This window comes from Genypterus blacodes, unplaced genomic scaffold, assembly GCF_046128005.1.
Source record: "Genypterus blacodes isolate CSIRO-AG114 ecotype Tasmania unplaced genomic scaffold, CSIRO-AGI_Gbla_v1 ptg000090l_1, whole genome shotgun sequence".
NCBI classification, from domain to species: domain Eukaryota; kingdom Metazoa; phylum Chordata; class Actinopteri; order Ophidiiformes; family Ophidiidae; genus Genypterus; species Genypterus blacodes.
In genome coordinates this window covers 1,644,165-1,669,217 of record NW_027466895.1, presented here as the reverse complement: position 1 = coordinate 1,669,217, position 25,053 = coordinate 1,644,165, and the positions used below count along the sequence as shown (strand labels likewise).

At 45.0% G+C, this 25,053-nt stretch overlaps 1 protein-coding gene across 1 annotated transcript in view; it reads left to right on the top strand.

Moving 5' to 3' along the window:
* Positions 1 to 25,053, top strand: part of LOC143007513 (voltage-dependent L-type calcium channel subunit alpha-1C-like) — an 84,125-nt gene that overhangs the window by 41,062 nt on the left and 18,010 nt on the right. The window lies entirely within an intron of this gene.

Here is a 25,053-nt window from a genome sequence, read left to right as displayed (position 1 = left end):
GTGTGTGTGTGTGTCCAACCAAACAGCTCACATAAACTATGCAGTTTTTGTGCCAGCTACTGCATCTGGATCATTGACCAAACCTATTATTATTATATCTACCTGCCTGTCTTCTCTCTCTCTCTCTTTCTCACTCATTACCTTTTCCTTTTCTGTCCTCCTGCTTTGTAGGACAAATATCAGGTGCGTCTATGTGTGTGTGCGTGTGCGTGCGTCCGTGCTTGTGTGTGTGCGCGTGTTTGACAGCGACCTCCCTCTGCTGCCCCCCCCCCGAACACACACACACCCTCCTGCTCCTGGGAGGTGACCCAGTTTCCCATGATCCAATGCGGCTGCTTCTGCTGCGTTGTTGCCGTAGCGATATTGCGCGGTCCTTTAATGCCGGCTGTGACTGCGCCATGAATAATGGATGGAGAGAGTGACAGGGTATTAGACACAGAGGTGGAGAGAGAGAGAGAAACAGAGAGAGAGAGAGAGAGAGAGAGAGTTAAAGGGAGGAGGGATTGAGAGAGACCGCTGAAAAGATGGGGAGGCAAAAGAGTGATATAGGGATGCAAAAGTGACAATATAGGAGATAAACAACTAGAATGAGAAGGGCAAAAGAGTGCTAGATATATGGAAGTGAACAGAGAGAAAATGTGAAACTGGAGAAAAATAAACCCAAACCCAACTTGTTGTGGTCATTTTCATACGTTACAATATTTTAAAAGGCAAATGTAGGAATTCTTCGAAAAGTTTGAGTTGCATTTGAAGTCCCGACACTCTGGATTGAATCATTAATTCATTTTTATATTGAAATCGTGGCATGAAAGGGTGCGAGCTGCAATTTGCAAGTGCTGCAATTTTAATAGGAGTCTACATTATTAATGGTGTCATCTCGACACGCTGACCAAGTGACACAAGTGCAAAAAAAACACTTTCTGACAGTGGGAAATGAGCTCGGGTCACAAAGTTAGTCAGAGGATTCACAATTACACATTTGCCCAAATCATTTATTGGAATCTGCAGTGTGTTTTGACGGCTAATGGTTGTGTGAAGGAAATCATCATAAACTTTACACATAAAGTTAAAGTTGTCATGGTAAAACTTTATGGTACTTACATGTCAAAAAGTGTGAGGCCTTATGGATAATGCAGTTTTTGTGGTGAAAGACCTAAACGTTAATGCGCTCATGAAGATAGATGGCTTAGGTCTGTGTGTGTGTGTGCGTGCCCACTTTTGTGTGAGTGTACTAGAGGAAGCACCTATGGGATAGCAAACACACACCACACAAGCACACCCACACTCATTGGCTGCTGTGAATAATATATTTCACTTCATCTAAAAGGCTTTAAAGTGCCCACACGTTTCACTTCAAAGCAGGAAGTTCACACAGACTTGCATTCATTTGCTCGGTGGAAAATAAATGAAAGCAAAAAACAGCGAGCGCCAAAACGGAGCGAGCTCGCCGCGGCGGATGTTTGCGGGGGCTGAAAACATCGTCTTGCCCCTCTGTTCTTGCCGTTGTAAAGATTTCCACATGCATCGTTTTTGCGTAGCATAGCGTAAAAATGTTCAGAAGAGGTCGATAAAGAGAAGATCAATGTGACAAGCTGAAAAATTCGTTCCATCTTGTAATTTTCCGTCACCACATTTGATCAGAGATGTTCAACCATTTTTCAATAAACAAACATTTTGCTATTGATGCTACTTTAATGCGCTTCATTTAGTGGAAATATGACCAATTTTGTTTGCAAAAGGAGATGCTATCTGACTCTAATTAGCTGTAAACTTGTGCTGCACACACACACACACACACGAACACACACACACACACACGCACACACACACACACACACACATCTATTCATGTGGACATGTGCACAGTGGTTCAGGAGGTCATGCAGCACAGCTCCACATGTTAGTGATCAGCCTTTGCTATTGCTCTCACTGAGTCAGCTCAACAAGGACATTAATGTGTGTTTGGGTGAGGGGTGTCTGTAGCAGAGGATGAAGAAGTAGACATGTATGAATCGACTGGAGAAGGCCATCACGCCTATCACACCCGTCCCTCTTCCTCACTCTTTCAAAGTGATAACTTGCAAGCATATGGCAAACAAAAACAATGTAAACAAAAGTCCATATGGTGCTCGTTAACACAAACAAATATAATCTGCATACAAGAACGTCCTTTAAATACAGTTTAGTGTACATAATGGATTTAATTATTTAGAGGGTACAGATTGTTTCACTTCTGTGAGCTTAAAGCCAAACATTTGGGTTGCCAGGCAACTCGAGGGATACCAATGCCTGCACAGTATGTTGAGACTTCTTCTCCATCTCTCGTTTTCACTCCTCTTAGGTATTATGCTCTTCCTCACTGTTCACCTCTCTAACTCTTCTCCTCACCTTATTTACGACCTTGTTAGTGTTAGGGGGCGGGGTTAAGGGTGGAAAAACACAGGGACAGGAAAGATGGAGGGATGAACGGAGGGATGGATGGATGGAATAGAATGATGATGTGTCATGGTTATGATTTCAGATGATGATGAAGAGAGGAGGAGGAAAGAAGTGGTTAACTACAGCCTGTGGCCTGCAGCTATAGTTAACCGCCGCTGCCTAGCAACCTTTGCACTGTCCCCCTCTCTCTCACTCTTTCTCTCTCTCTCAATTTAATGGTTGGACACCAAAGAGACAGACACCGATTGACTGTTTATGATTCTGGTGTTGGCCTGTGTGTGTGTGTGTGTGTGTGTGTGTATGTGTGTCTGTGCAAGCCTGTTTATGGACACCTAAACTCGATAATTAGGGTAAATCATATTTATAGGTGCTGTAAAAAAAATGAGACATTTACCTGCCTTTTTCCTATTTCCTCCCTATTCTTCTGCCTGTCAGAGTGAATCAAATTATCGTCATAAAAATGTATTTATGTGTCTGTTTTCAAAGAGATTGGATTGTAAAAAAAAATTATAAAACACATCTAAATTACTTTTCGAAATGAAAAACTTCCCCACTCACATAAGACCACATAAGCTGTTAGAAAATAAGTTTACATTCACCTTTTTGTGCGTTTTTTGTATTAACTGTTAAAGTTATATTGAAACATTCAGGCTTTAAAGGAAAACATGATGTGTTAAAGGCCATAAGGGATACGGAATTTGGTAAACTAACCAGTGATAAACCTTCCTGAATAAAACAAATCCCGTCGGCCACACCCATGTGCCCCCTAGAGGCCATTCAAGCTATTTGCAGATGAGGCATCTGTGGAACAGTAAAGGCAATGTGTTTCTTTCAACATATTCTGGGTCTGTGCCGTGGTCTCCTTCCAGTTGCCCCTCCCATTATAGAGGAGGATCAGACTCCTTTGTTCACTCTTTATCAACTTCCGGTCACACATCCAAACCTGCTGGGATTGTTTGGTTTTATTACAGTAATGCAGTGATGATAATCGCCGGGCTAGCAATGGAAGGGAATGCTACCTGTATACTCATTACATATGCAGGACCGGATGCACATTAAAGTCTCCTCCTCATACTCCTGCTCCTCTCTCTTCCTCCTGCTCCTCCTCCTCCTTCTCCTGCTTCTCCTCCTCCTCCTCCTCTTGCTCCTCCTCGTCCTCTTGGCTTCTTATCTGTCCTTTCTCAGCTCCTTACCCGTCTGCTCCCTGATCTAATTAAAATGGCATCTTGATTTCGCTGGTGAGCCCCCCCACCCGACCCCCACCCTCATCTCTCTGTGCTCTGCTGCAGAGTAAACATGCTGTGTCATATTAAAAGTCTGAATCCGCTGTGTCATGATTTGAATGCTCGGGGGGCTGATCGGCTGCGTTTGACGGTTTTAACTTTGTCATATCAGATGGCTGAGGCTTTCAAGGGGAAATACGTGACGCACAGATGATCTGATCTGACAGTGTGTACATTCTTAAGTCATGACGAATATACACACTCACACACACAAACTGCTATCTCATCAGCGCCTAATCAAAGCCGAGGACGGACAGATTGGTAGTGTTGAAACAACATTGCCATTGGTCCACAGCTGTGATGTAAACTTGTGTGGTGTATCGCGTTGAATTCTAATCTAATTCTAATCTGCTGTGACCCTGAGGTCACATGTTATTATGAACACATACACACTCGCAGGGACACACACACATACTCTGGAACACATGACATTCTACAGCCTCTGGCCATGAGGAGAAAAGACATGGTTCTATCATACCCTACTTCTCTGTCTGTCTGTCCGTCTGTCGGTTTTTCTGTCTGTTTTCCTGTCTGTCTGTCTGTCTGTCTGTCTGTATGTCTGTCTGCCTTTCTTTCTTTCTGCTAAAAAAAGCTGACTCTTATCTTGGTAATCAGTGTATCCCTAAAAATAGAGATATGTCCTCTCTTTTACTGACATGCTATCTCACTCACTTCCATCTAATTTTGTTCTTTCTAACTAATTTTCTGCTCTCTCTCTCTCTCTCTCTCTCTCTCTCTCTCTCTCTCTCTCTCCCCCTCTCTCTCACTCTGTTGCTACCTGGCAACAAGCTGGTTTCCTTGGTGATGGAGCTTAGTAGCCTCGCATTCGCAGAGACTGGGATGTGTGTGTGTGCGTGTGTGTGTGTGCCATATTATACATACTGAGAGCATGCAGCAAATGCATGCATACATGTGCACAGAAGCCCTTTTACACACAAACACACACAGGCACACACAGGCCCACACGCACACATCCACAAACACACATACACAGTGTGGAATGCAGCATCATCCCATGAGAGATGAAAGAAAAAAGAAAAAAATGGTATTAATCATAGTAACTATTTTACTTTTATACTATAATACAATACAAGAAACCCACTTCTTTAGTTCCAGACTTTATACACACCATAATGTGACATTACACAATACAGGTGTTGTAATTAGTGTCATTTCTGTTGCTACATAAAGCGCACGGCACTTTATGTCACTTGTGTTTAGTAAATTTTAACAGAAATTATGCTGAATGGTTTTAATCAAAATATGCTTAATAAATGAACATTAAGTGACATATATTGTTTTCTTTATTTAGTTGTATTTGTGGTCATGTTTTTCTGTTGTTAGTGTCTGCTGATTCCATTTTCCATTTTCATGGAGCAAAGAACGGTCTACGTCTGCATTTGTCTGCCTGTCACATTTTGTCTGTTGTCGAGTGTTTGTGTGCGGCAGATTTTAGAAATTGTTATTTTTATGAAAAACGATCGCCCTCGGTGGCTTCAACACTTAAGTTTGAGGTTGTAGTCACAAGAGAGACAGATGGGCTGTGAAGAAGAAGAGTGAGTGCCACAGTAGGCAGAGAGAGAGAGAGAGAGGGAGAGACAGAGAGAGACAGAGAGAGACAGAGAGAGAGCGAGAGAGAGAGAGAGATGTTTATCATCCACTCAGTGGCTACTGAGCCATACACACATCACACACACACACATTCGGCTCTGTTCTGTTTACCATGTTTGGAGAAAGAAGGTGAGCGACTGACACAAAGAGAGAGGGAGAAAGAGAAAGAGAAAGAGGGAGAGAATGACCGTGAGTCTCTTCGGTGTTAAGATGACATTTTAACGAGTGAAAAAGACAGAGAGATGGAGGGAGAGAGAGGAGGAGAGAAGAAGAGATGAGGAAAAAGGCCCAAAATCTCACAGCTTCCGCGTGTGTGTGTTTGTGTGCAGTCAGACCACTTCATTGGGATAATTACATGTAATTTTAATTATCCAGTGGCAGCTGCTCGTCCTTTATTGTAACAGGTTGCACAGAATGATAATGCTGCTGCGTATGCTTTCCTATAAGTGCCATTATGTGACGGCCGCCATTCTCTCCACTTCCTCACTGAAGCGCTTGACTCGTCCTTTGGAGAAGCGTAATTCAGTGGATCTTCATTAGGACACACAAGTGGATACGCTTGAGTGCTGGAGCTCACATGTAGCAAAATGCTGCAGCATCTGTCATCATCATCATCATCATCATCAACCTTTATGTATTCCGGGTGGTCTCATTGAGATTAAAACCTAATTTGAGAGAGAGAGAGAGAGAGAGAGAGAGAGAGAGAGAGAGAGAGAGAGAGAGAGAGAGAGAGAGAGAGAGAAACCTGGCCGAGGTTCAGCAGCAGCATTAAAATGTTTCACTGCAGCCAATTTTAAAGCAAGTGTGAGTAAAACAGGGCATAAAGGAAGCAACAGTGAGATAATCTGCATTTTCAAATGATTGAACGAATCTTAATCGAATTTAAGTGTGATTAGAAAAAAAGGACATTGCCTGGTTTCTTGCAGACTCAACAAAAACAAACACAACACAAACTGACATTTCCATTATCTACATTATAGGTTTCGGGTCGCAGAACACAAATGAGTGTATTTCCAGAAAAAAACGAATCAGTCCTTAATCTCACACACGTTGGTCCAGTGGATATTACTGCATTGGAGCTTCCCTGAGTAAATAATACACGGGTTCAAATTAAGCTTAAAAGACATTAAATACACATTTCCTTTGTTTTCATTAAGGGGTCTATAGGGGAAACCTTCCAGCCTTGTTACTGTGTGTGTGTGTGTCTACACTGCTGTGTGATACACTGCTGCAATTTTAAAAAACTTATTGATTTGCATTTGAACTCATTTAGATTTTTGCATTTTGTGGATATTTAGTATTTGTCTATGACCAAACTTAAACCGCCAAGTAGAGGAGCTTTCACATGCTATATGTTCTGCTCCAACATGTATGAAGATGAAGGCAGTGAACTAGTTGTGAAGTTGTGATGTAAATGTCCTGAAAATCATTTACATTTCTACACTTCCATTTACCTGCTCCTTCGGCGCAGAAACACCGCTGTTACAGTCGTCCATCTCCACACAGTGTGTATGTGCGTTTGTGTGTACTAACGTTTGTGTGTGTGTGTGTGTGTGTGTGAGTGTGTTTGCTGGCCCTGTAAGTCATGTTGTTGCCCAAGCCTGGTGTCATAGTCCATCTGTCTAGGCTGCTCGCCAACCAGCCGTGTCCGCTCGCTCTCTCCTGTGACTTTGCCGGTGACGGCTGTTGGGCAGTAATCACACAGCCCTCTGGTGGGAATCCATCGCCTAATTGCAATATTCTCCCGTCACAACCCGCCATCCCTTTTCAAACGGATCCATATTATGACAGCGTGACATTATGTACGTTTATTCTGCAGCTTTCAAACCCGAACAGATCGCCGAGGTATCAACTTGTCTTGGCTGATAGGGAAGTACGTGGCTCAAGGGCCACTCAGCAGAAATTATAGAGGGGGTGAAGATGGTTTAATCATGGGTTCCAAACCATGTCTGAGGATTTCACGTGTTGAGCTTTAGCCGAGATATGATTTGATATGATTATAATATCATTACTCACTCAAAAACTTGTCGCCACATTTGAATGGTCACGTGAAAGTTGATACAATATAAAGCTCTTTGTAACATTGTGTCACACTCCTGATTGACTGGGCTGGATTTGCCACTTGATGACCACACACTCACGCACACACACACACACACACACACACACACACACACACACACACACACACACACACACACACACACACATACACACATACACACACATACATTACATAGTCTCCTTAGGGCTCTGAACTGAAATAAGAAGCCACATTTAGATCTGCTAATGTAGACCTCTCTCTCTCACTCTCTCACTCTCTCTGTCTCCATTTCTGTCTCTCTGTATGTGTGTGTGTGTTTAGCTGCCAGTTGGCTTGGCCATTCATCTCTATGATTGTGCTTCCTTGGTCCCTCACCTTTGAACCCCTCTCTCTGTCTGGAGCCAAAACACAGACGCTGACACACACACACACACACACACACACACACACACACACACACACACACACACACACACACACACACACACACACACACAGGGGAAAAAGAGAGAGAGAGCAAGAGAGTGCACAACCAGAAGTGAATCACAGAGCGAAATGCATCACACACACAGGGACACATGGGTACAGACTGAAACGGTCATCTCACACACACATTGTCACATGTTGACATGTTTATTGTGATCTTAATATACTTGCACACGTATTATGTACAACTTTACAGACGGGAAAAATACACACACACACACACACACACACACACTCACCAATCACTGTCATTCTAAACAAATTGATTCTCAGTTTGCAGGGACATAGTGGCACACAAACACACACACACACGTATGAGGGTGCATAACTACATGAGCAACAGCAAGAGTGGAGATTAAAAATTTCAACACGTACATGGACGTCAGGAAGAGGACACACACACACACACACACAGACATGCACATGACACATACATTGTGTGTGACTTGTAGGCGTGGTTGGGATTGTGTGTTGTGAGTTGTTCAACCACCTTGACTTCACTCTGTTCTCCACATAGAGCAAAAGCGGAGTGTGTCTATATCTCAAAAAGAAGAAAACCAGACGACATTGATGAAGTTTTTGGGCAAAATCTTATAAACAAATCACCTCATATGACTCATAAGTCCACGATGATGTCATAATGCTTTCATTTCTCAGGCCAGCAGGGATCTTGGATGAGGAGGTTTGAATTTTTTTAAAAATTATTCTGGATTTCCTTTTTTAGAATGAAACTTTTAAACAGCAGCGCTGTTCTGCAATCACCAGACCTGGTCGCGCTTTGGAAAACAATTTCAGGAAGTGCAGCTGCCAAAGTTATGATGTAACCCACGTGCCAACCCAGGCAGAGCCCCTGAAATGTAACTGAAATGGGCCGACGCCAGTGAATTTCAAGTTGAATTCCACTTCTAAATCTTTACAATAACGTATTTTGCCTTTCCTTTCCTCAAAAAAATCCAGCATGAACCTGTGGCGACTGGATAGATGGAACTCTCTTCAAAATGCGGGTGTGCTGTGTCACTGATTACACACATACACAGAAAAAGAGAGAGAGAGAGAGAGAGAGAGAGAGAGAGAGAGAGAGAGAGAGAGAGAGAGAGAGAGGGCAGTGTGTGTGTACGGACTCTATGAGCTGACCCAGATAGAACGAGAGGATTGGACACAGACCGTCTCCGGTGGGACACAGTCACAGCTGCAATGGACAGTGTGTGTAGGAGTGTGTGTGCGTCTGTGTCTGTACATGTGTGCGTGTATGTACTTATTCATCTAGAGAAGAACAGAATATGATGTCCAGCTTTCCTCTCTCCCAAGATGTATTTTATATGTGTGTGTGTGTGTGTGTGTGTGTGTGTGTGTGTGTGTGTGTGTTGACGGTGGACAGAGACAGAAAGATGCTGCACTCTGATTCCTTTGCCCTTGTTGTTGCCCATCTGTATTTATTCCAGTGTAAATGTTAATGTCAAATATGAGTCCTTCTCCTGTCTGCTTGTAATGTCTACATCACTGTCCTTCCTAAAAACTGGTGTGTGTTGGAAACATCCATAAAAATCAATACTGCACCAAAGCAATTTGCCGCGTCCAATCAGAATCCTCAGAACACTGTGGTGAGTGGGATTACTCCTGAGACTGTGTGTGTGTGTGTGAGGAGAATAGTAATGTGGTACAGCAGCGTCTCTTCTCATTTTGGACAGAATGGAAAATATAAGTTAACGTTTCCGTGCCTGCGCTCGTCAAAACTGCAGCACGGATTAATTTATGCGAGTTTGGTTCATTATCCATATGGAAATGAGACTTGAGTTAGATCTTTTCGTCAGCTGACCACAGGCTAATAACGTTTCCTATGCTGAGTGGCAAGGCCGGAAGGAAGAGGAAGAGGAGGTGGAAGTCATCATGGCATCCCATCGTATGTTTCCTCTCCTGAATTTTGAAGTTTTCCGCCTCTTCCTTGCTCTTCCTGCTCTTACACTTTCCGGATGAGAAAGAGGAACGTACAGTATGTTGATGTGGGTGTCAGGATTTGTCGTTGTGCATGGCTTCTTCAGGACATCTCTGTGCCCTGCGTGCTGCGTTTCCTCTTCCTGTTTTCTAAATTATTAACCAATTGTGAGTCAGAGGAGAGTGTGAACAGGAAGTTCAGTGTGGCAAAATATGGCTGGCGGCTCCTGTGTGTGTTCTCCTCAGAGGGGAGGGGGGGGGGTCTTGGTTAGGGGGCCAGGACCGTGTGTGTGTGTGTGTGTGTCTGTGTGTAGGATAGGGTGACGCATCATGCGGCAGTAGTCTGAATATTTTAGCAGGAAACATTAGTGACGCTTTCCCCTCTCTCTTTCTCTATCATTCTCTTTCGTCTTTCCTCCCTTTCTCCAACATCTCTCCTCTCTCTCACTCTCTCTCTATCCTCCTCCTCCTCCTCCTTTCTTTCATGCTCATGGAGGGAAAAAGGAAGATAAACAACAAAACAATTAGAACAGTGCTAACGATCCTCCTGACTACAAACACATGGTTTTCTAGTAGCCTGTAGATGTAAATGAGATTGTGGGGAAAGACAACCAGACTTGGGGCACGCACGCACACTCACAAACACACACACTTACAAATGTGCAGCTTGAGATTGTTTCCAGTTCCAGCGTTGGGTTCCTACATTGTACATTGAGAACGAGGGAGAGAGAGAGGTGTGTGTGTGTGTGTGTGTGTGTGTGTGTGTGTGTGTGTGTGTGTTTAAACCCTTGCCGACAGAGTCTCTCCCTAATTCCATCACTAACCTCTGGTTTGAAGAGAGGAGACAGGCCAAGGTTTAACACACACACACACACAAATCCCATTGGACTCTCCTTTTCTTGGCTGACCATACTGCGAACTTGGCTCTCTCTGACTGACACACACGTACACTCTCTCTCACACACTCTCTCACACACACACACACACACACACACACACACACACACACACGCACACACACACATCTGTATCTGCATTTCCTCTCCATGAAATTCTGCCCTTTGTTCTCCAACATTCTCCATTTCTGTTTTGAGTTGTTGTTTGTTGTAGTTAGCTCTGATTGCCTTCGCCTGCCTCTTTTTCTCCATTTAATCCATCAATTATTCAAAGGAAATATACCATAAATGTATGCAGGGGCATTCTGAAGGTATTGATGCTGCGGCAATGGAATAAAAGCCAACACACACACACCACAGAGCGCCATCTGGAGTCTCTAAAAGCGCCATCATTCATGTGTTTTCATATAGACATACATTACAGTCTATATGGCACTAATGTGTGTTATGACAGCGTTTGAGATGGTGCACACAATGTTCCACAATGTCGCTAAATTTACAAACTAGTTGCCTTGGAAACCCTAAGGTAGGCTTTCTGCCAGCTAGTTAACACAATGGAATGGAATCGTAGATGCGTTTGTGTGTATGTGCGCGCGTGTGTGCGCTTGTGCCTGTGCGTGTGTATGTGTGCGTTGGATGCGGCGGTGGAATTGTGGGTATGTTCTCTCCACGTGCTGCATTGCCTCTCTGTTGTTCCACTGCCAAGGCACTGATAGCTTCAAGATGTACGAGAGAGCGAGAGAGGAAGTCAGACAAAGAAAGAGAAGAATGACAAACGGACCCACAGAGGAAAAATGGATGAGTCAAAGTGGGACGAAAGAGGCAGCACATGCTGCTACCGCCTCAAAGCCAAACACCCCGAGAACTCACGGGAGACTCGCAAATCACAGAAATCCATGGTTGCGTCGTCCAAGGAGTCTATTTAACTTGAGCTAACATGAGCTCAGTGCTGTTAAACACACTTTTACGTGGCTAACAGCATGTTACTGTGGTTTGTGTCTATCTGCAGCAGGCAGACCTGACAAGAACATGCAGCTGCTGGTGTTTGGAGAGGGAAGCCACACATACACACACTCTCAAAGCCCAGTGACATGGAGAAACCATATTTCTTTCTCAGATTTGTACTAATAAGGCCACATACAGTATTTGTTTACCGTGATGTTTTACCGTAACTACACTGCGTAATACAGACAGGCATCATTCAGAGCGGCCCTCACACTACAAGATATTTTCAAAAATGGCAGCTTCTTACATTTTGGTTATCGCGTATTACCAAATTTGTTATGTTGTGGTCTTTTCTCACTTTCCGGAATGGAACTTCTTGCTAAATAGAGGTGAAAAAAATCTATTATTAATCTATTCATAACTATTCTGACACATTTCTGTCGAGCTGATGTCCAAAGCGTAGTGAGATCGTGCAGCTTAATCCTGCTAAGCTTTGAACAGCGGCCCAGAATTTGTTGTGTCCCGACCTCGCGGGAGGGTAGAGAGACAACCGGAGGGAGGGAGGGAGACAGAGAGAGCGAGAGAGCGAGAGAGCGCGAGCGAGTGCGCGAGCGAGAGCGCAAGCGAGCGAGTGAGAGCGAGCTTGTAATTCACTGCAGCTTCTTTGCTCGGTTGTGTGTGTTTTAAATGTGTGTATAATAAGCTGCCTGTGTGTTGCATGTGCAGGTATGTATTTGTGTGTGTGTATGTGTGTGTGTGTGATCAATGACTCAGTGCATACAATCCTTTTTTACAAAACAGTAGTGCACAGAGAGGGATGATTGTGGGTGCGTGTGTGTGTGTATTTCAGCAATTGTGTGAGTGTGTTGGATTGCATTCAGATGTCATGGCTGCAAACACACACACACACACACATAACTCTGTGAATGTGCGTGTTATCCATCCTATGTGTTGGTGTGTGTATTTTCCATTTAGTAGCCATGGCTCAGTGAAAGGCAAACCTCCAGGAAATAGACCCACCCCCCCACTCCAAACATGCTGTCAGAATGGAGCAGCAAGTCAAGGTGGCCGCAGCCAAAAATATTCCCGATCAGGCGCAGAGAGAGAGCGCGAGAGAGAGCGCAAGAGAGAGGCCAGACCTGCCGGGAGAATGGATAACAGTCCCGCTCTGGAGTGGCCCTCGAGCAAGGCACTTAACCGGCCCAATTGAGGTCAGGGGCCGATAAGAGAAGGCTGGGGTGACACTGAGCAGGGGTGCAAAATCAGGCGGCCCACACACACAACAGTAGTTCACATATAAGCTAATCTGTATTCAAAGAGTTTGCGTCATGCTCAGAAATCTATACATTTAACAGTCGCAATCGCAATTTCCTGCCCCAGCACCTCCACCCTTCTCTTCATCTGTCTCTCCTTCATCATTCTTCCTCTCCCCCTGTATTCCCCACTTCTTTCAGTACTCAGGATTGCTGTATGAAACCGATAAGTTATTGCCCGCGTGTCTTTGGTTACAATTAAACCAAAGACACGCATTTAAGACACCCGTGTGTGTGTGTGTGTTTGTGTGTGTGTGTGTGTGTGTGTGTGTGTGTGTTTGTGTGCATGTGTGCATGCATGCATGTGTTGGGATTACATACAGCCATAAAAATCCATTTGTTGAATGCTGATTAACCCAAGTGCCCTTTACTGTGCTTTTAGTGTATCAGATTAGTGCCATGAAATCTGCTTTTGGCTTGACGCCCCCCCCAACACACACACACACACACACACACACACACACACACACACACACACACACACACATACACACAAACGCCATGGATAAGAGATGGCCATAAGATAACAGCACTCTGCTCAAGGGTTTGTGTCTGAAATGAGCGAGGCGGGAAAGGAAAGAGAGGGCACAGACAGACCTCCCTCTCTTTCCCTCTCTCTTGCCCCGTCAGCCATCTTGGCTCCAGGCAGCCGGTAGAAACCTTGCCCCCCGGGTCAGTTTCCTGCCAGCAGCGCCGAGATTGATGAATCAGAGGTTCCATGGTGGCTCCAGTGGGGTCTCTGAGGGGGCTAACATGGGGGACAGGCACCATCGAACACCAAGCAAGCAGAACTAATGGCCATGCCCTGGAGGGAAAGAATGAGGGACGGAGACATAGAGAGAGAGAGGGAGAGGGAGAGGTGGGTACATAGAACACTGCATATGTGTGGTATGGACGCAAAGAGTTATCACAGGAAAATGGAGCAGGAGAGAGGGAGATGAGAAGATAAATATGCAAATACATGAAGGAGGAATTAACAAACAAGTGAGGGGAAGAAGAAAGGGAGGTGATGAGGTGAATGAACAACTGATGAGAGGGACATGTTCCCTCCACAAATATATGTGGAAGGGAGGAGGATGGAGGAAGAGAGAAATGGACGGATAAATAGAGTGCTGGATGGATAGATAGATAGAAAAGAGAGGAATGAGGGATGGATATGCTCATAAACAGGGAAGTGAGTGATAGAGGGGATAGAAAGCAAACGAGGGGAAGGATTAGAGTGAATAAAGTAGCCTGTAGCCCACGCCTGAGGGATGGATGGAGAGGTGGAGGGGCGAAGGGAGGGATGAAAGCATGGATCAGTAATTAGAAGTTAGGATTGCGACCCGGCTCCGATAATGATTGAAAAGCGCAGGTGAATGCCGATGACTCCGTGAGCTCAAGCAGCCGGCGGGGCTGAGTAATGAGGCTGATAAAAAGATGGAGAGAGCGATGGAGGGAGGAGGCGGGGGTGTGGTGGTTGGGCGGGGCACAGGGGGGAGGAGGGGGGTTGAGGATTCGCCAAGGGCATCTGTAGGGAATGCCGTTACGTTAGCTTATCATGCTAATATATTGATGAATTTTAATGAGAGTGGCTAATGCAGTTTTATTGCAGGTAATGCTCTCCTGCTGGGGTTTAGCTCAGCCACCATTAGAAATCATTACTGCTGCACATGGGAAAAGGTTAGCTTCGCGCGCTAATATTTAAATGGGATTAAACTTCATTATAAATGCAGGTGTTAATTTTTGGATTGGATGTTTATGGCAGATACTAACGCTGCCATTCAAAGGGACGTTAATGGATTATGTAACCGTATAATATCATGCTACTTTAAGGGGCAGCAATCCAATAAATGTGCATTAGAGACTGATTAAAGGCAATCAACGATGCTCTCTTTCCTCCTCTCCTCTCTTGATCTTTTCTTTCCAATTTATTTCCTCCTTTACCCTTTTTCCTGTCCTTCCATGTATATTTCATTCATTTCACCCTCCTTCTACTATTCGTTTGCACTGTTTGCTTCTCCCCCGTGTCCTAGGATCAGTTTGTCCTCACACAGGGACACAGACTGAAGGACAGATGTGTGTGTTTGTGTTTGTGTGTATTTCTGAATCCCTAGTAGTAGTGCATGCAAACATGCAGACAGTCTGGGTTTGTGTGTGTGCGTGTGAGAGAGAGACAGTGAATGTAGCATATCTATATGTGTATGTCATTGTGTCCAGGCACAAGTTGTCTTCCCTGGAGACGTATATACTGCTGTCTGCTCAGCCCTGTGACATCACCCTCTGGCAAGGCATTAGGACACTACGCCCTACAAGACGGCTCTGTGCATCCTTTGGAAAGAAGATGCACGTGTTGCCATGGTGACTAGCAGTGCTTCATAGTTTTGGTTGATTATCAGGCGAAGAAGTAATTAGCTGTGTTTACATGCACTGCAATAATCCAATCATAACGGGATTAAAGCGGTCATGCGAATAAGGCAGAGCCAATTTGAGCAATGATCTGGGAGTGCATCTGTCCGTCGGTCTGTCTGTCTGTCTGTCTGTCTGTCTGTCTGTCTGTCTGCCTGCTCTAACTTTGGAGTTGGATATTCTTTATCGTTTTGCCACAACCCGTTGCCAAAGTTGAGTGGGCGTGGCTCCTTCTACAAAAAGTGCCGTAACTCGTGAATTGCTCTATGACGATAATCTATTGCAATAAATTTGCCGTGGGTCTGCCGTTGTAACATAACAAGTGTGGAAACATAATCGCTACAAACCCTGAATGTTTAAAGCTTTAGAAGAAATGAGGATCCACAGGTGAAGTCGTACTTTTTCTCTCAGCCAGCTGTCGGTCGAGAAAAAGGAACGCTAATGATGCGAGAGTCGGTCAACACACCAGACTCAGCAGGGGTTTTACATCACAACACTGGGTTGGAAGTTAATGAGAGGCCAGCTCACACACACACACACACACACACACACACACTGATAGACACGGACACACAGGGCTCACAGCTCAGCCAATCTAAATGGTTTCATCAGAACATACGTCGGTTCTTTCCAGTCATTACCACCGACACACACATAAGTGCACACACACAGGCACAAGATGGACAAAAGTAATGCACTACTAAGTCAACTTGCAGACAAAGTCGGTAAAGAAAGTTATAATTGGGATGGTGTAGTCGTGCATTTGAGTGTGAGGAGAGACGGAGAACAGACGTGCAGAGAGAGTGGGTGAATGAGAGAAAGATTGTGTGTGTGTGTGTGTGTGTGTGTGTGTGTGTGTGTGTGTGTGTGTGTGTGTGTGTGTGTGTGTGTGTGTGTGTGTGTGTGCCCTTGTATCCAGACTCCTCTGTGTGATATACAGCTGTCTTAACTGTGTGTGTCTGTATGCGTCTGCCCGGCCAAAATCGATTATCATTCATGGTTTATCGCACAGACACACACGCACACACGCACACACACACACACACAAACACACACACACACACACACACACACACACACACACACACACACACACACACACACACACACACACAGCAGGGACACTCTCTTCAGTGAGTGAAGGCAAGTGCAAGGGTACAATGACAGATAGGAGACAGCGAAGGAACTCACACGATGAGAGAGCAACTCATTTTATCAACCGTCTTTCTCCTTCTCCACCTCTTTCTATCCCTCCATCTCTTTCATCAACCACTCTTCATCTTCTTCTTTATCTCTCCACTGGCTCTTTCCTGTGACTGCTTGGGTGAAGGATGGATGGAGACTCCACACAGAAAAGGAGCAGACGGGCGGCACCAACTTTTGATTCCACACCCTTCTTCTTCCTCAGTCGTTCCTCAGTTTCAGGCGTGTTGTGATTGTAAAACAAACATTCTCTGTCTGGCAAAATGTGTACATACAGACACTGTGTCCGGCTGTGTTGGCTCCCGGTTTCTCGCAAAGACTGCAACCTCTCACATCAGAGGTTCCATCAAAACCGACCACCTTAAGACGGTTAAGAGGTTTCTAATGCATCAAATGTTAAGTTGAGGGCCAAAACGTGATGCAAGATCACTAAAGCACCCACAGCAATGTGAGAGCTGACCCAGCACTCCCCTCTCTGCTCTCTTTTCATCCGTCCTTTCGTTCCTTCTCCTTTGCTGTCCACTTTTCACAGCTTTTCTTGTCTTTCTTGGACTATTTTGGGGGTTTTCTTCTCTCAGCTAGGTTTTCTATTATTTGAGGCATACCTTAATTACGCCATCGGTTCACATACACCCACTGAGGTTTCTATCTCCTAATTATGCTGCCCTTTGTGGCCACAGATACCGAGCATGCCAGAGATGTGTGTGTGTGTCTTTCATGTGCTTAATGATGACCATGTCCGTACAGTGTGTAATAAGGCCACAAGCCACATCCACTGTGTCGAGCTGAAAGGCAGAGTGCCAGTGTTGGCTGTGTGTACGTGTATGTGTGTTTTGACCCTTGTCTTTGATCAAAGGGTGCCACGCGCACATACACACACACATAGAGCCCGGTATATATTGTCCCTCGAAGTCACCACGGTAACTATAGTTTTCCACACTCTGATTGGTATCCAGGAGGGAAAGGAGGCAGAAAGGAAGGAAGGAAGCAAGGAATCAAGGACGGATTTGCTGTAGGAGAAGTTAAAGGCAGACTTACTGAGGTTTTGAAGATGCTTCTGCCATTCATGTACCTTGGGGACATAGGCGGCTTTGAAACCATCTGTCCCCTCTGTCTGAAATGTCTACAGCTGGTCTTTTAAAGCCAAACATAACTTTCCTTTAAAATGAACATGACGCGTCTGTTCAGTGCCGTAACCCTCGTGTTGGAATCTTGATGTCTTGACGTATAACGTGATTGTTTCTTTTTTTCTTTTCGGACTTGAACAGTGGGGTTGTCCAGGTGGTGAATGATAACGTTATTGCTGATGAATTATTGCGTTCTGTATCCAAATGATAATAGTGAAGCCACATTGTCACGGTTCTAACACATTTCCATATGCAGATTATTTTTATACGTATAGGGGGGAGAAACAAAAACAAAATAGAGAGGTAAAGAAGAGAGCCAAAACCTTAAAGAGAACCAAGCTGTATAACGTTCATGTGAATTAAGACAAAGGGGCAATAAACAGAGCGACAGCAGCTAACCACAGCCAGCAAAGGTAGAAATGATGTAATGTAACCGCAGACTTTCAGATGACATCAGTGTTGTTAGTTCGATGAACATTCACCTTCACGTACAGTATACACACATATATCACAGAGATATGGTGTATACATAATGCACAAAGCAAGAGCCAGGAGAGGAAACAAACGTGTGTGTGTATGTGTGTGCGTGCGTATGCTGGATGAATAAATCAGCATAGCCAGTAAGCGGCGGCCATTGAGAGGAGTGAGCGCCGCTTGTGAGATTATATAAAGTGAGTCATCTGACGCCGATCAGCTGATGTTGAGTGTGTGTGTCTGTTTGTGACTTAAGCGTTCTGCGTGAACTAACACGATGCTCGGCGGGCTCACTTACTCAGCGATTCATCCTCACTCTCGCCAAAATCTTCTCTGCGTGTCACCAACATTTTACAAAAACTCTGTCCGGCCTTGTGTGTGTGTGTGTGTGTGTGTCTTCTTATAGGGACCAAATGCCTTAATGGGATAGATGAATCAAGAAAACACATCACCTCAGAGTCCATCTTTAGGATGCCATTGCCATTGTGTTAAATCCTGAGTTACATTGCCCTCGGGTGCCCATATTTGATTTCTCAGGGGCCATAAATGTAGCATATAGGGGCCATTTAGCCCTTTGACCCCCTGTGGTTATTACCCACAATGGTTTCCCTCCCCCGTGTTTGACTTAAGTAACTTTGAGCTGCGGCGGATGCAGGCCAGGGGAAAGCCCATTCGAGTGCGATTCTGCTGAGGTTTGAACAAGCAAAGGAAGAGGGACGAAATGTGTCGTCTGTCCCCATTAATCTTCCCCCTCCTCTCTTCTCCTTTATCTTCACTCTCCTTCTCTTCCTCCTCTTTCCCCCCCCCAACGCCGTCGTCCAAATCAAATATGTTAAACACAAACAAAAGGTGAGTGCGGTAACCTTCCTCGTCCCGCGTCCGCTCCCCCTGCTAATCTTTAATAACTCTCTGTTCCCGCTGCACTTTGTTTGGAGTTAACTTTGTCTTTTTATAGCTTGTGGGTGTCTGTTCCAACAGTGGTACTATGGCAACAGCGGGGGGGAGAGGGTTGTGTGTTCGCAGCTATTCCTGCTTGGATGTCACGGTGGCATCGCTATGGCACTCAGCAGGAGAGCTACACAAAACCCTCTCCGTAATCATCGAATTTATCGATAAGAATCCAGCGGGGGTGAGATTGTTGGTTTTACTCTCAAGAGTGCACATCGGCACGCAGGCATTAGGTTCCATATTAACTTACTCATACATTTAGGCTTAATTCTCAAGTAAGGAACGAGGATTGCTAGTTGCCATAGTTTCCTTGCTATTTTTATGGTTGAATACATCTTGAGAAAAAGTTGTTGTGCTGCAGTAACTCGTGCAAACCCATGACGTCATTCTTTGAGTAGGATCACAAGAACTGATAACGTGTACGAGACAAAACAAATGTATGGCTCATTTTTTATATACTCTTATATCACACACACAAGATACATAATGATGTTGTAATAGTAGCGTGTGTGTGTGTGTGATATTGATTCCAGCTGCTGTTAGAACTAATGGAACACATAGTTACAGCCTTGGATTCACAGCCAAGTGTCTTCTTTCTGCACATACACACACACACACACACACACATAGAAGTGTTTTTCCCATTGTAATCGCGCTCTTCCATTTTCAGCCGCATGGTGCTCTGGTCTCGCTCCACCGGACGCTAACCAGGGGAGGAATGATGGAGCAACACTCGACACACACACACACACACACACACACACACACACACACACACACACACACACACTTGATTTCTCTCTCTCTTGCTCAGAAGGGGCTTTTCCAGCTCTCTACGGGGAGATAGAGTGGTGTGTGTTTGGTCCTGATAGGAGCAGGGTATGAGCAATTCCAACAAAGAGAAAGTGAGGATGTGTGTGTGTATGTGTGTGTGTGTGTTTGTTTGTGTGTGTGTGTGTGTGTGTGTCTTTAAATGTTGTCGCCCCGGGTAAACAAACTCACCCTGAGAAATTGGGATGCAGAAAATCAAAAAACTGGCAGCGGTGTGTGAGTAAATCTGTTCAGTGTGTTACTGTGTGTTTCCTGGCGGATCTGTCATATTCCAAGGTTGTAATGTTTCTAACTGTGCTGCCCTTTACAACAGTGTTACTATTAGAAATAGACTAAGAAGAATAAATAAAGAGGAAAAGTAAATAAAGACACTGTGTAATGATCGATCAGACATCAGGCTTGGCATGGTGAAAATTGGGAACACCAGGGATGCTGGGAAGCCTAAAACTTTGTGAGGAAACCCCCGGATTGGACATTCAGGAGACATTATAGGTGGATAGACAAGTACAAGACAAGTCACATGGTTAGCGTTGTGGCAGATTGGACCTCACTTATTTGTCTCCCCGTCTGTCCTCATATGGAGACTACAGCAGGGGGATGAGGGAGAAGGGAGAAAAGCGAATGGACAAAAAAGGAGAACGAGGACGAGTGGGGAGAAAGAATGCGATGAGACAGGAGGACGTGGACAAGAGTGGGGGGCAGAGAAAGGAGACGGCTGCTGGTGACAGAATGCGCTAACGAGCAAAATGGCCTCGCTCAAACAACTCACGAGGAGACGCGCCGCTCTGTAAATCAGTTTGTGCACGGCTGATTCATGGCACCTCACAGTCTCTCTGTCTCTCTGTCCCTGCGCTGTGTGTGTGTGTAATAGCAGTGCATTCACATGACATACACACATGCATTGAGTTAGAGAGCGTAGTAATCTATCTTATCCTGTCGGTTTAGCGAGCAGCGACTCTGATCTTGATCCACTACAGCGGTCTGTGTGTTCGTGACTCACCCGCCATCATTTGTACCCATGCTTGTGTGTGTGTGTGTGTGTATGAGAGAGAGAGAGAGAGAGAGAGAGAGAGAGAGAGAGAGACTGTTCGGTTGCATGTCGATGAGACATGACTATGATCTTGCAGTTGTCCTGTGTGTGTGTGTGTGTGTGTGTGTGTATGTGTGTGTGTGTGTGTGTGTGTGTGTGTGTGTGTGTGTGTGTGTGTGTGTGTGTGTGTGTGTGTGTGTGTGTTTGGTGGCCAGGCAGCATCCATGTCCCCGTGCGGTGAGACAAGAAGGCTGGAGAGAAGTCGTGATAAGTCAGCACACACACTCAGAAAGATAGAAAAACCAAGGGAGAGAGAGGGAGAGAAAGAGAGGGAGAGGGAGAGGGAGGAATGGGGTTAGCTGTAAAGGAGAGAGAGGAATTGAAGGAGGAATGAGGGAAGCATAGAGAGAGGATCCTCTACACTTTCACCTTGGCCCTTACATTTTCCCTCTCCTTCCTCTTCCGCTCTCAAGGGTACCAGCTACCACGCTAACACACACACACACACACACACACACACACACACACACACATGCTCGTAAGCATGCACTGACACACACACGCACATACACACTCTGCCTGTCTATTGGAGATGATTTATGCTCCTGTGTTCTTTTATTTTTAGACCAATTACTTTCTCTCTCTCTTTCTCTCTCTCTCTCCCTCTCTGATTCTCTCCCTCTCTAAATATTGTCTCTCCCTATCCACTCCTCCCAGACTGCCATACGTGTTTGTTTTGCCTTCTGCATGAGTTTCCTCATTCCCCCCAAATACTTATACATGTAGGTTGGTGTTGCGACCACCCTTGCCCTGGTGCATGCTGGGACTGAGTAGGTTTTAGACAGGTGCAGAAAATGAAAAATGAAATGAAAAGACAAACTAAGAAAAGAGGGAAGAAGGGACACGCATAGATGGACAGAGTCAAGAGTCAGTTTTAACTGTATAGCCCAATATCACATACAAGCTTCACTACTAACTGAACTACTTTTTGGTAGCCTGAGGATAACTCAGCTTTATTCCAAAATAATGTAACTTACTCTTTTTACTGTTGTATAACAGCTGCTTGATTCTCTCTCACTCTATCTCACTCTCTGTCACTCTCTCGCTCTTTGCGTGTGTGTGTGTGTGTGTGTGTGTGTGTGTGTGTGTGTGTGTGTGTGTGTGTGTGTGTGTGTGTCTGCTTAAGATATATATATATAAGATATATATATATATGACGTGTGACAGGCGTTCAGTGAGAGTTGTTGATCTACAACGTGAATCCCAGTGGGGTTCTGTCACCACACAATTAGCCATCTCTGTTACTGTTTACACACACACACAGACACACACATCTATGTATGATTCTTCATTCCCGTCTCTGTAACTTTTCTTATTTCTTCATTTCTCTCTTCTTGTCCCTGTTGCCTGGAAACAAGAGTTTTTGTCTTTCTGTTTATAACTTTGATATTCAGAAACTCAGAAACTCACTCAAAATAGATTAAAGTAACGTCCGGGCTAATGTAGATGTTTGTGTATCATAATTACATAATCAAGTCAAAATTTCTCTTTCCTCCTCTCCTCTCCTCTCCTCTCCTCTCCTCTCCTCTCCTCTCCTCTCCTCTCCTCTCCTCTCCTCTCCTAAATAAACAACAGTCTGCAAGGTAAAGTGGATGTCATATTACACACTAAGTTGAGTATTATCCACCTGTAACATGGATCACTGGACTGCATGCACACACACACACACACACACACACACACACACACACACACACACACACACACACACACACACACACACTTCAGTGCATAGTTACACACACGCATACACGTAACAGGAAGCAGGTTCTGGGCGCAGAGAGGAGAATAACACTAATTAGGACTGTGTGTGCCTTGCATATTCTTGGTTCAATACTGATCAGTGTCATCTGTTTGTGTGCTTATGTGTGTGTTAGTGTGTGTGACAGAGAGGGAGGGAGTGAGAGAGGGAGGGAGGGAGAGAGAGAGAGAGCGAAAGAGAGGGGGAGAGTCTTGTGTGCTGCAGCCCACAGTTTCCATGGTAACATCGGAACCCATCTTGGTCTCTATGGTAACTTCTGGTTGGCACCCACAGAGTTAAGAGATGGAGAGAGAATGGAGGGGAAGATAGATGTGTGTGTGTGTGTGTGTGTGTCTGTGTGTCTGTGTGTGTGTGTGTGTGTGTGTGTGTGTGAGAGAGAGAGAGAGAGAGAGAGAGCGAGAGAGAGAGAGAGAGAGAGAGAAGTGGTACAACTTTAGTGGTCAAAAAAGTGTGTTTGTCCTTCCCCTCCACCCACAAATCTGTTGAGGTGTTTCTTGTTAGAGAAGAGGTGGTTGCTGATTCAAATCCTGTGTGCAAGGTAAACAAAGAAAAAGAGAGAGAGAGCGAGAGAGAGAGAGAGAGAGAGAGAGAAAAGTCACATTCAGGAAGAAAGCACCCTTCTTTATGTTTCAGAAGATCAGAAATGTGGAATTCCATTGTATACAAAGTGAAGTTACACACTGTGGAATCAGACATGTCTGCCTGAAAGAAACACACACACTCAGACAGAAAAGGTCGTGGCAAATGGCAACATTGTCCCCATATGGTAGAATGTCGATACTATAATCTGATTGGCCCGCTTGATGGATAGGCGGCTTGGTTGACCTATCACAGTTAACTGAATTATTGTTCCCACATACTCACCTTTCTGTCTTTCTGTCTGCCTCTTCCTCTTCCTCTCTCTCTCCCTCTCTTTTTCACTGCTTCCTTCCCTCGCTCTCTTCCCCTCTCTCTCTCTCTCTCTCTCTCTCTCTCTCTCTCTCTCTCTCTCTCGCTCGCTCTCTCTCTCTCTCTCTCGCAGCTTTTCTCTTTCATTTCTTTCCAGTCACTAACTAGATTAGATTTGCCCTTAATGGATCTGTATGAGCGGAAGGAGGCAGTGAATTGCGTGTGTGCTTGCATGTCGCTTGAGAAGGTCATGTGCAGTATGTGTGTCTGTGGATGTACCTGTGCGTGTGTGTGTGCATGCGTGTGCGTGTGTGTCTTCAAAGATGAGCTGTTCCTACCAGATGTTTTTTTTTGTTATTTTACCCTCCAGAGTGCTACACTGTCTGCCTGTCACCAACAGATACACACACAGCCTGTGTGCATATGTGTGTGAGAGAAGGTGATGGAGAGCATGCGTGTTTATTTTGGAGAGGGATGGTGTGTGTGTGTGTGTGTGTGTGTGTGTGTGTGTGTGTGTGTGTGTGTGTGTGTGTGTGTGTGTGTGTGTGTGTGTGTGTGTGTGTGAGTGTGTGTGTGCGTGTGTGTTAATTAATGAGACTATTAATATTCATTGTGTGGTGTAGGTGCATGAATGATGAAAATAAAACAAATCAATTGAGACTCTAACACACACATACACACACATTAAGCTTGAACTGGAACAAGTGGGTTCGGTTGGGTCGGCCTCTCTCTGTCCACACTGGCTGACTTGTTTGTTAGCTGGACACGCTTTACGCTCTGGCTCACATCAGCTTTAACGTCCACCCACACACACAAGCTGATCCAACGGCATCAGAGGCTCTCACACCATTCCCTCTTTTTCTCGCAGATCGCTTGAATAAAACGTGCTTCCAGAATGGTCGTCTGATACCCTCACATATTTAGCAGTAAAGTTGGTGACATGCAGGAGCTCTGCCCCCTCTTGCCTCAGGTTCAGCAGATTCTTCCCAGGCGACAGCACTTGGTGCCTGGGGAGAAGACCTGGCTGACCCCATGTCCCAGACCTCCGGCTTCTCTGTGTGTCTGTGTCCATGGGAAAGTACCATGGAGGATGGATGGATGGATGGATGGATGGATGGATCAAGACAAATCAATTTTCCATATCTAAAGGATTAATACAGCAAAATACATTTTCTGTATTTTGCTGGAAGAATAACTGCAATTTCTCCAAAATCTCTCTCTTACACACACATACACACACCAAGGCCATCTTAGGACAGTTCCCACAACCCCCTTAGGCTGAGGTCATCGCTATGACAACAATGTCTTTGAAACCACGTGTGTGTGTGTGCGCGCATACATTCTTCAACTTTCAGACAGTAACCGTTAAACACAGGAAGCGAGCAGCTATGAT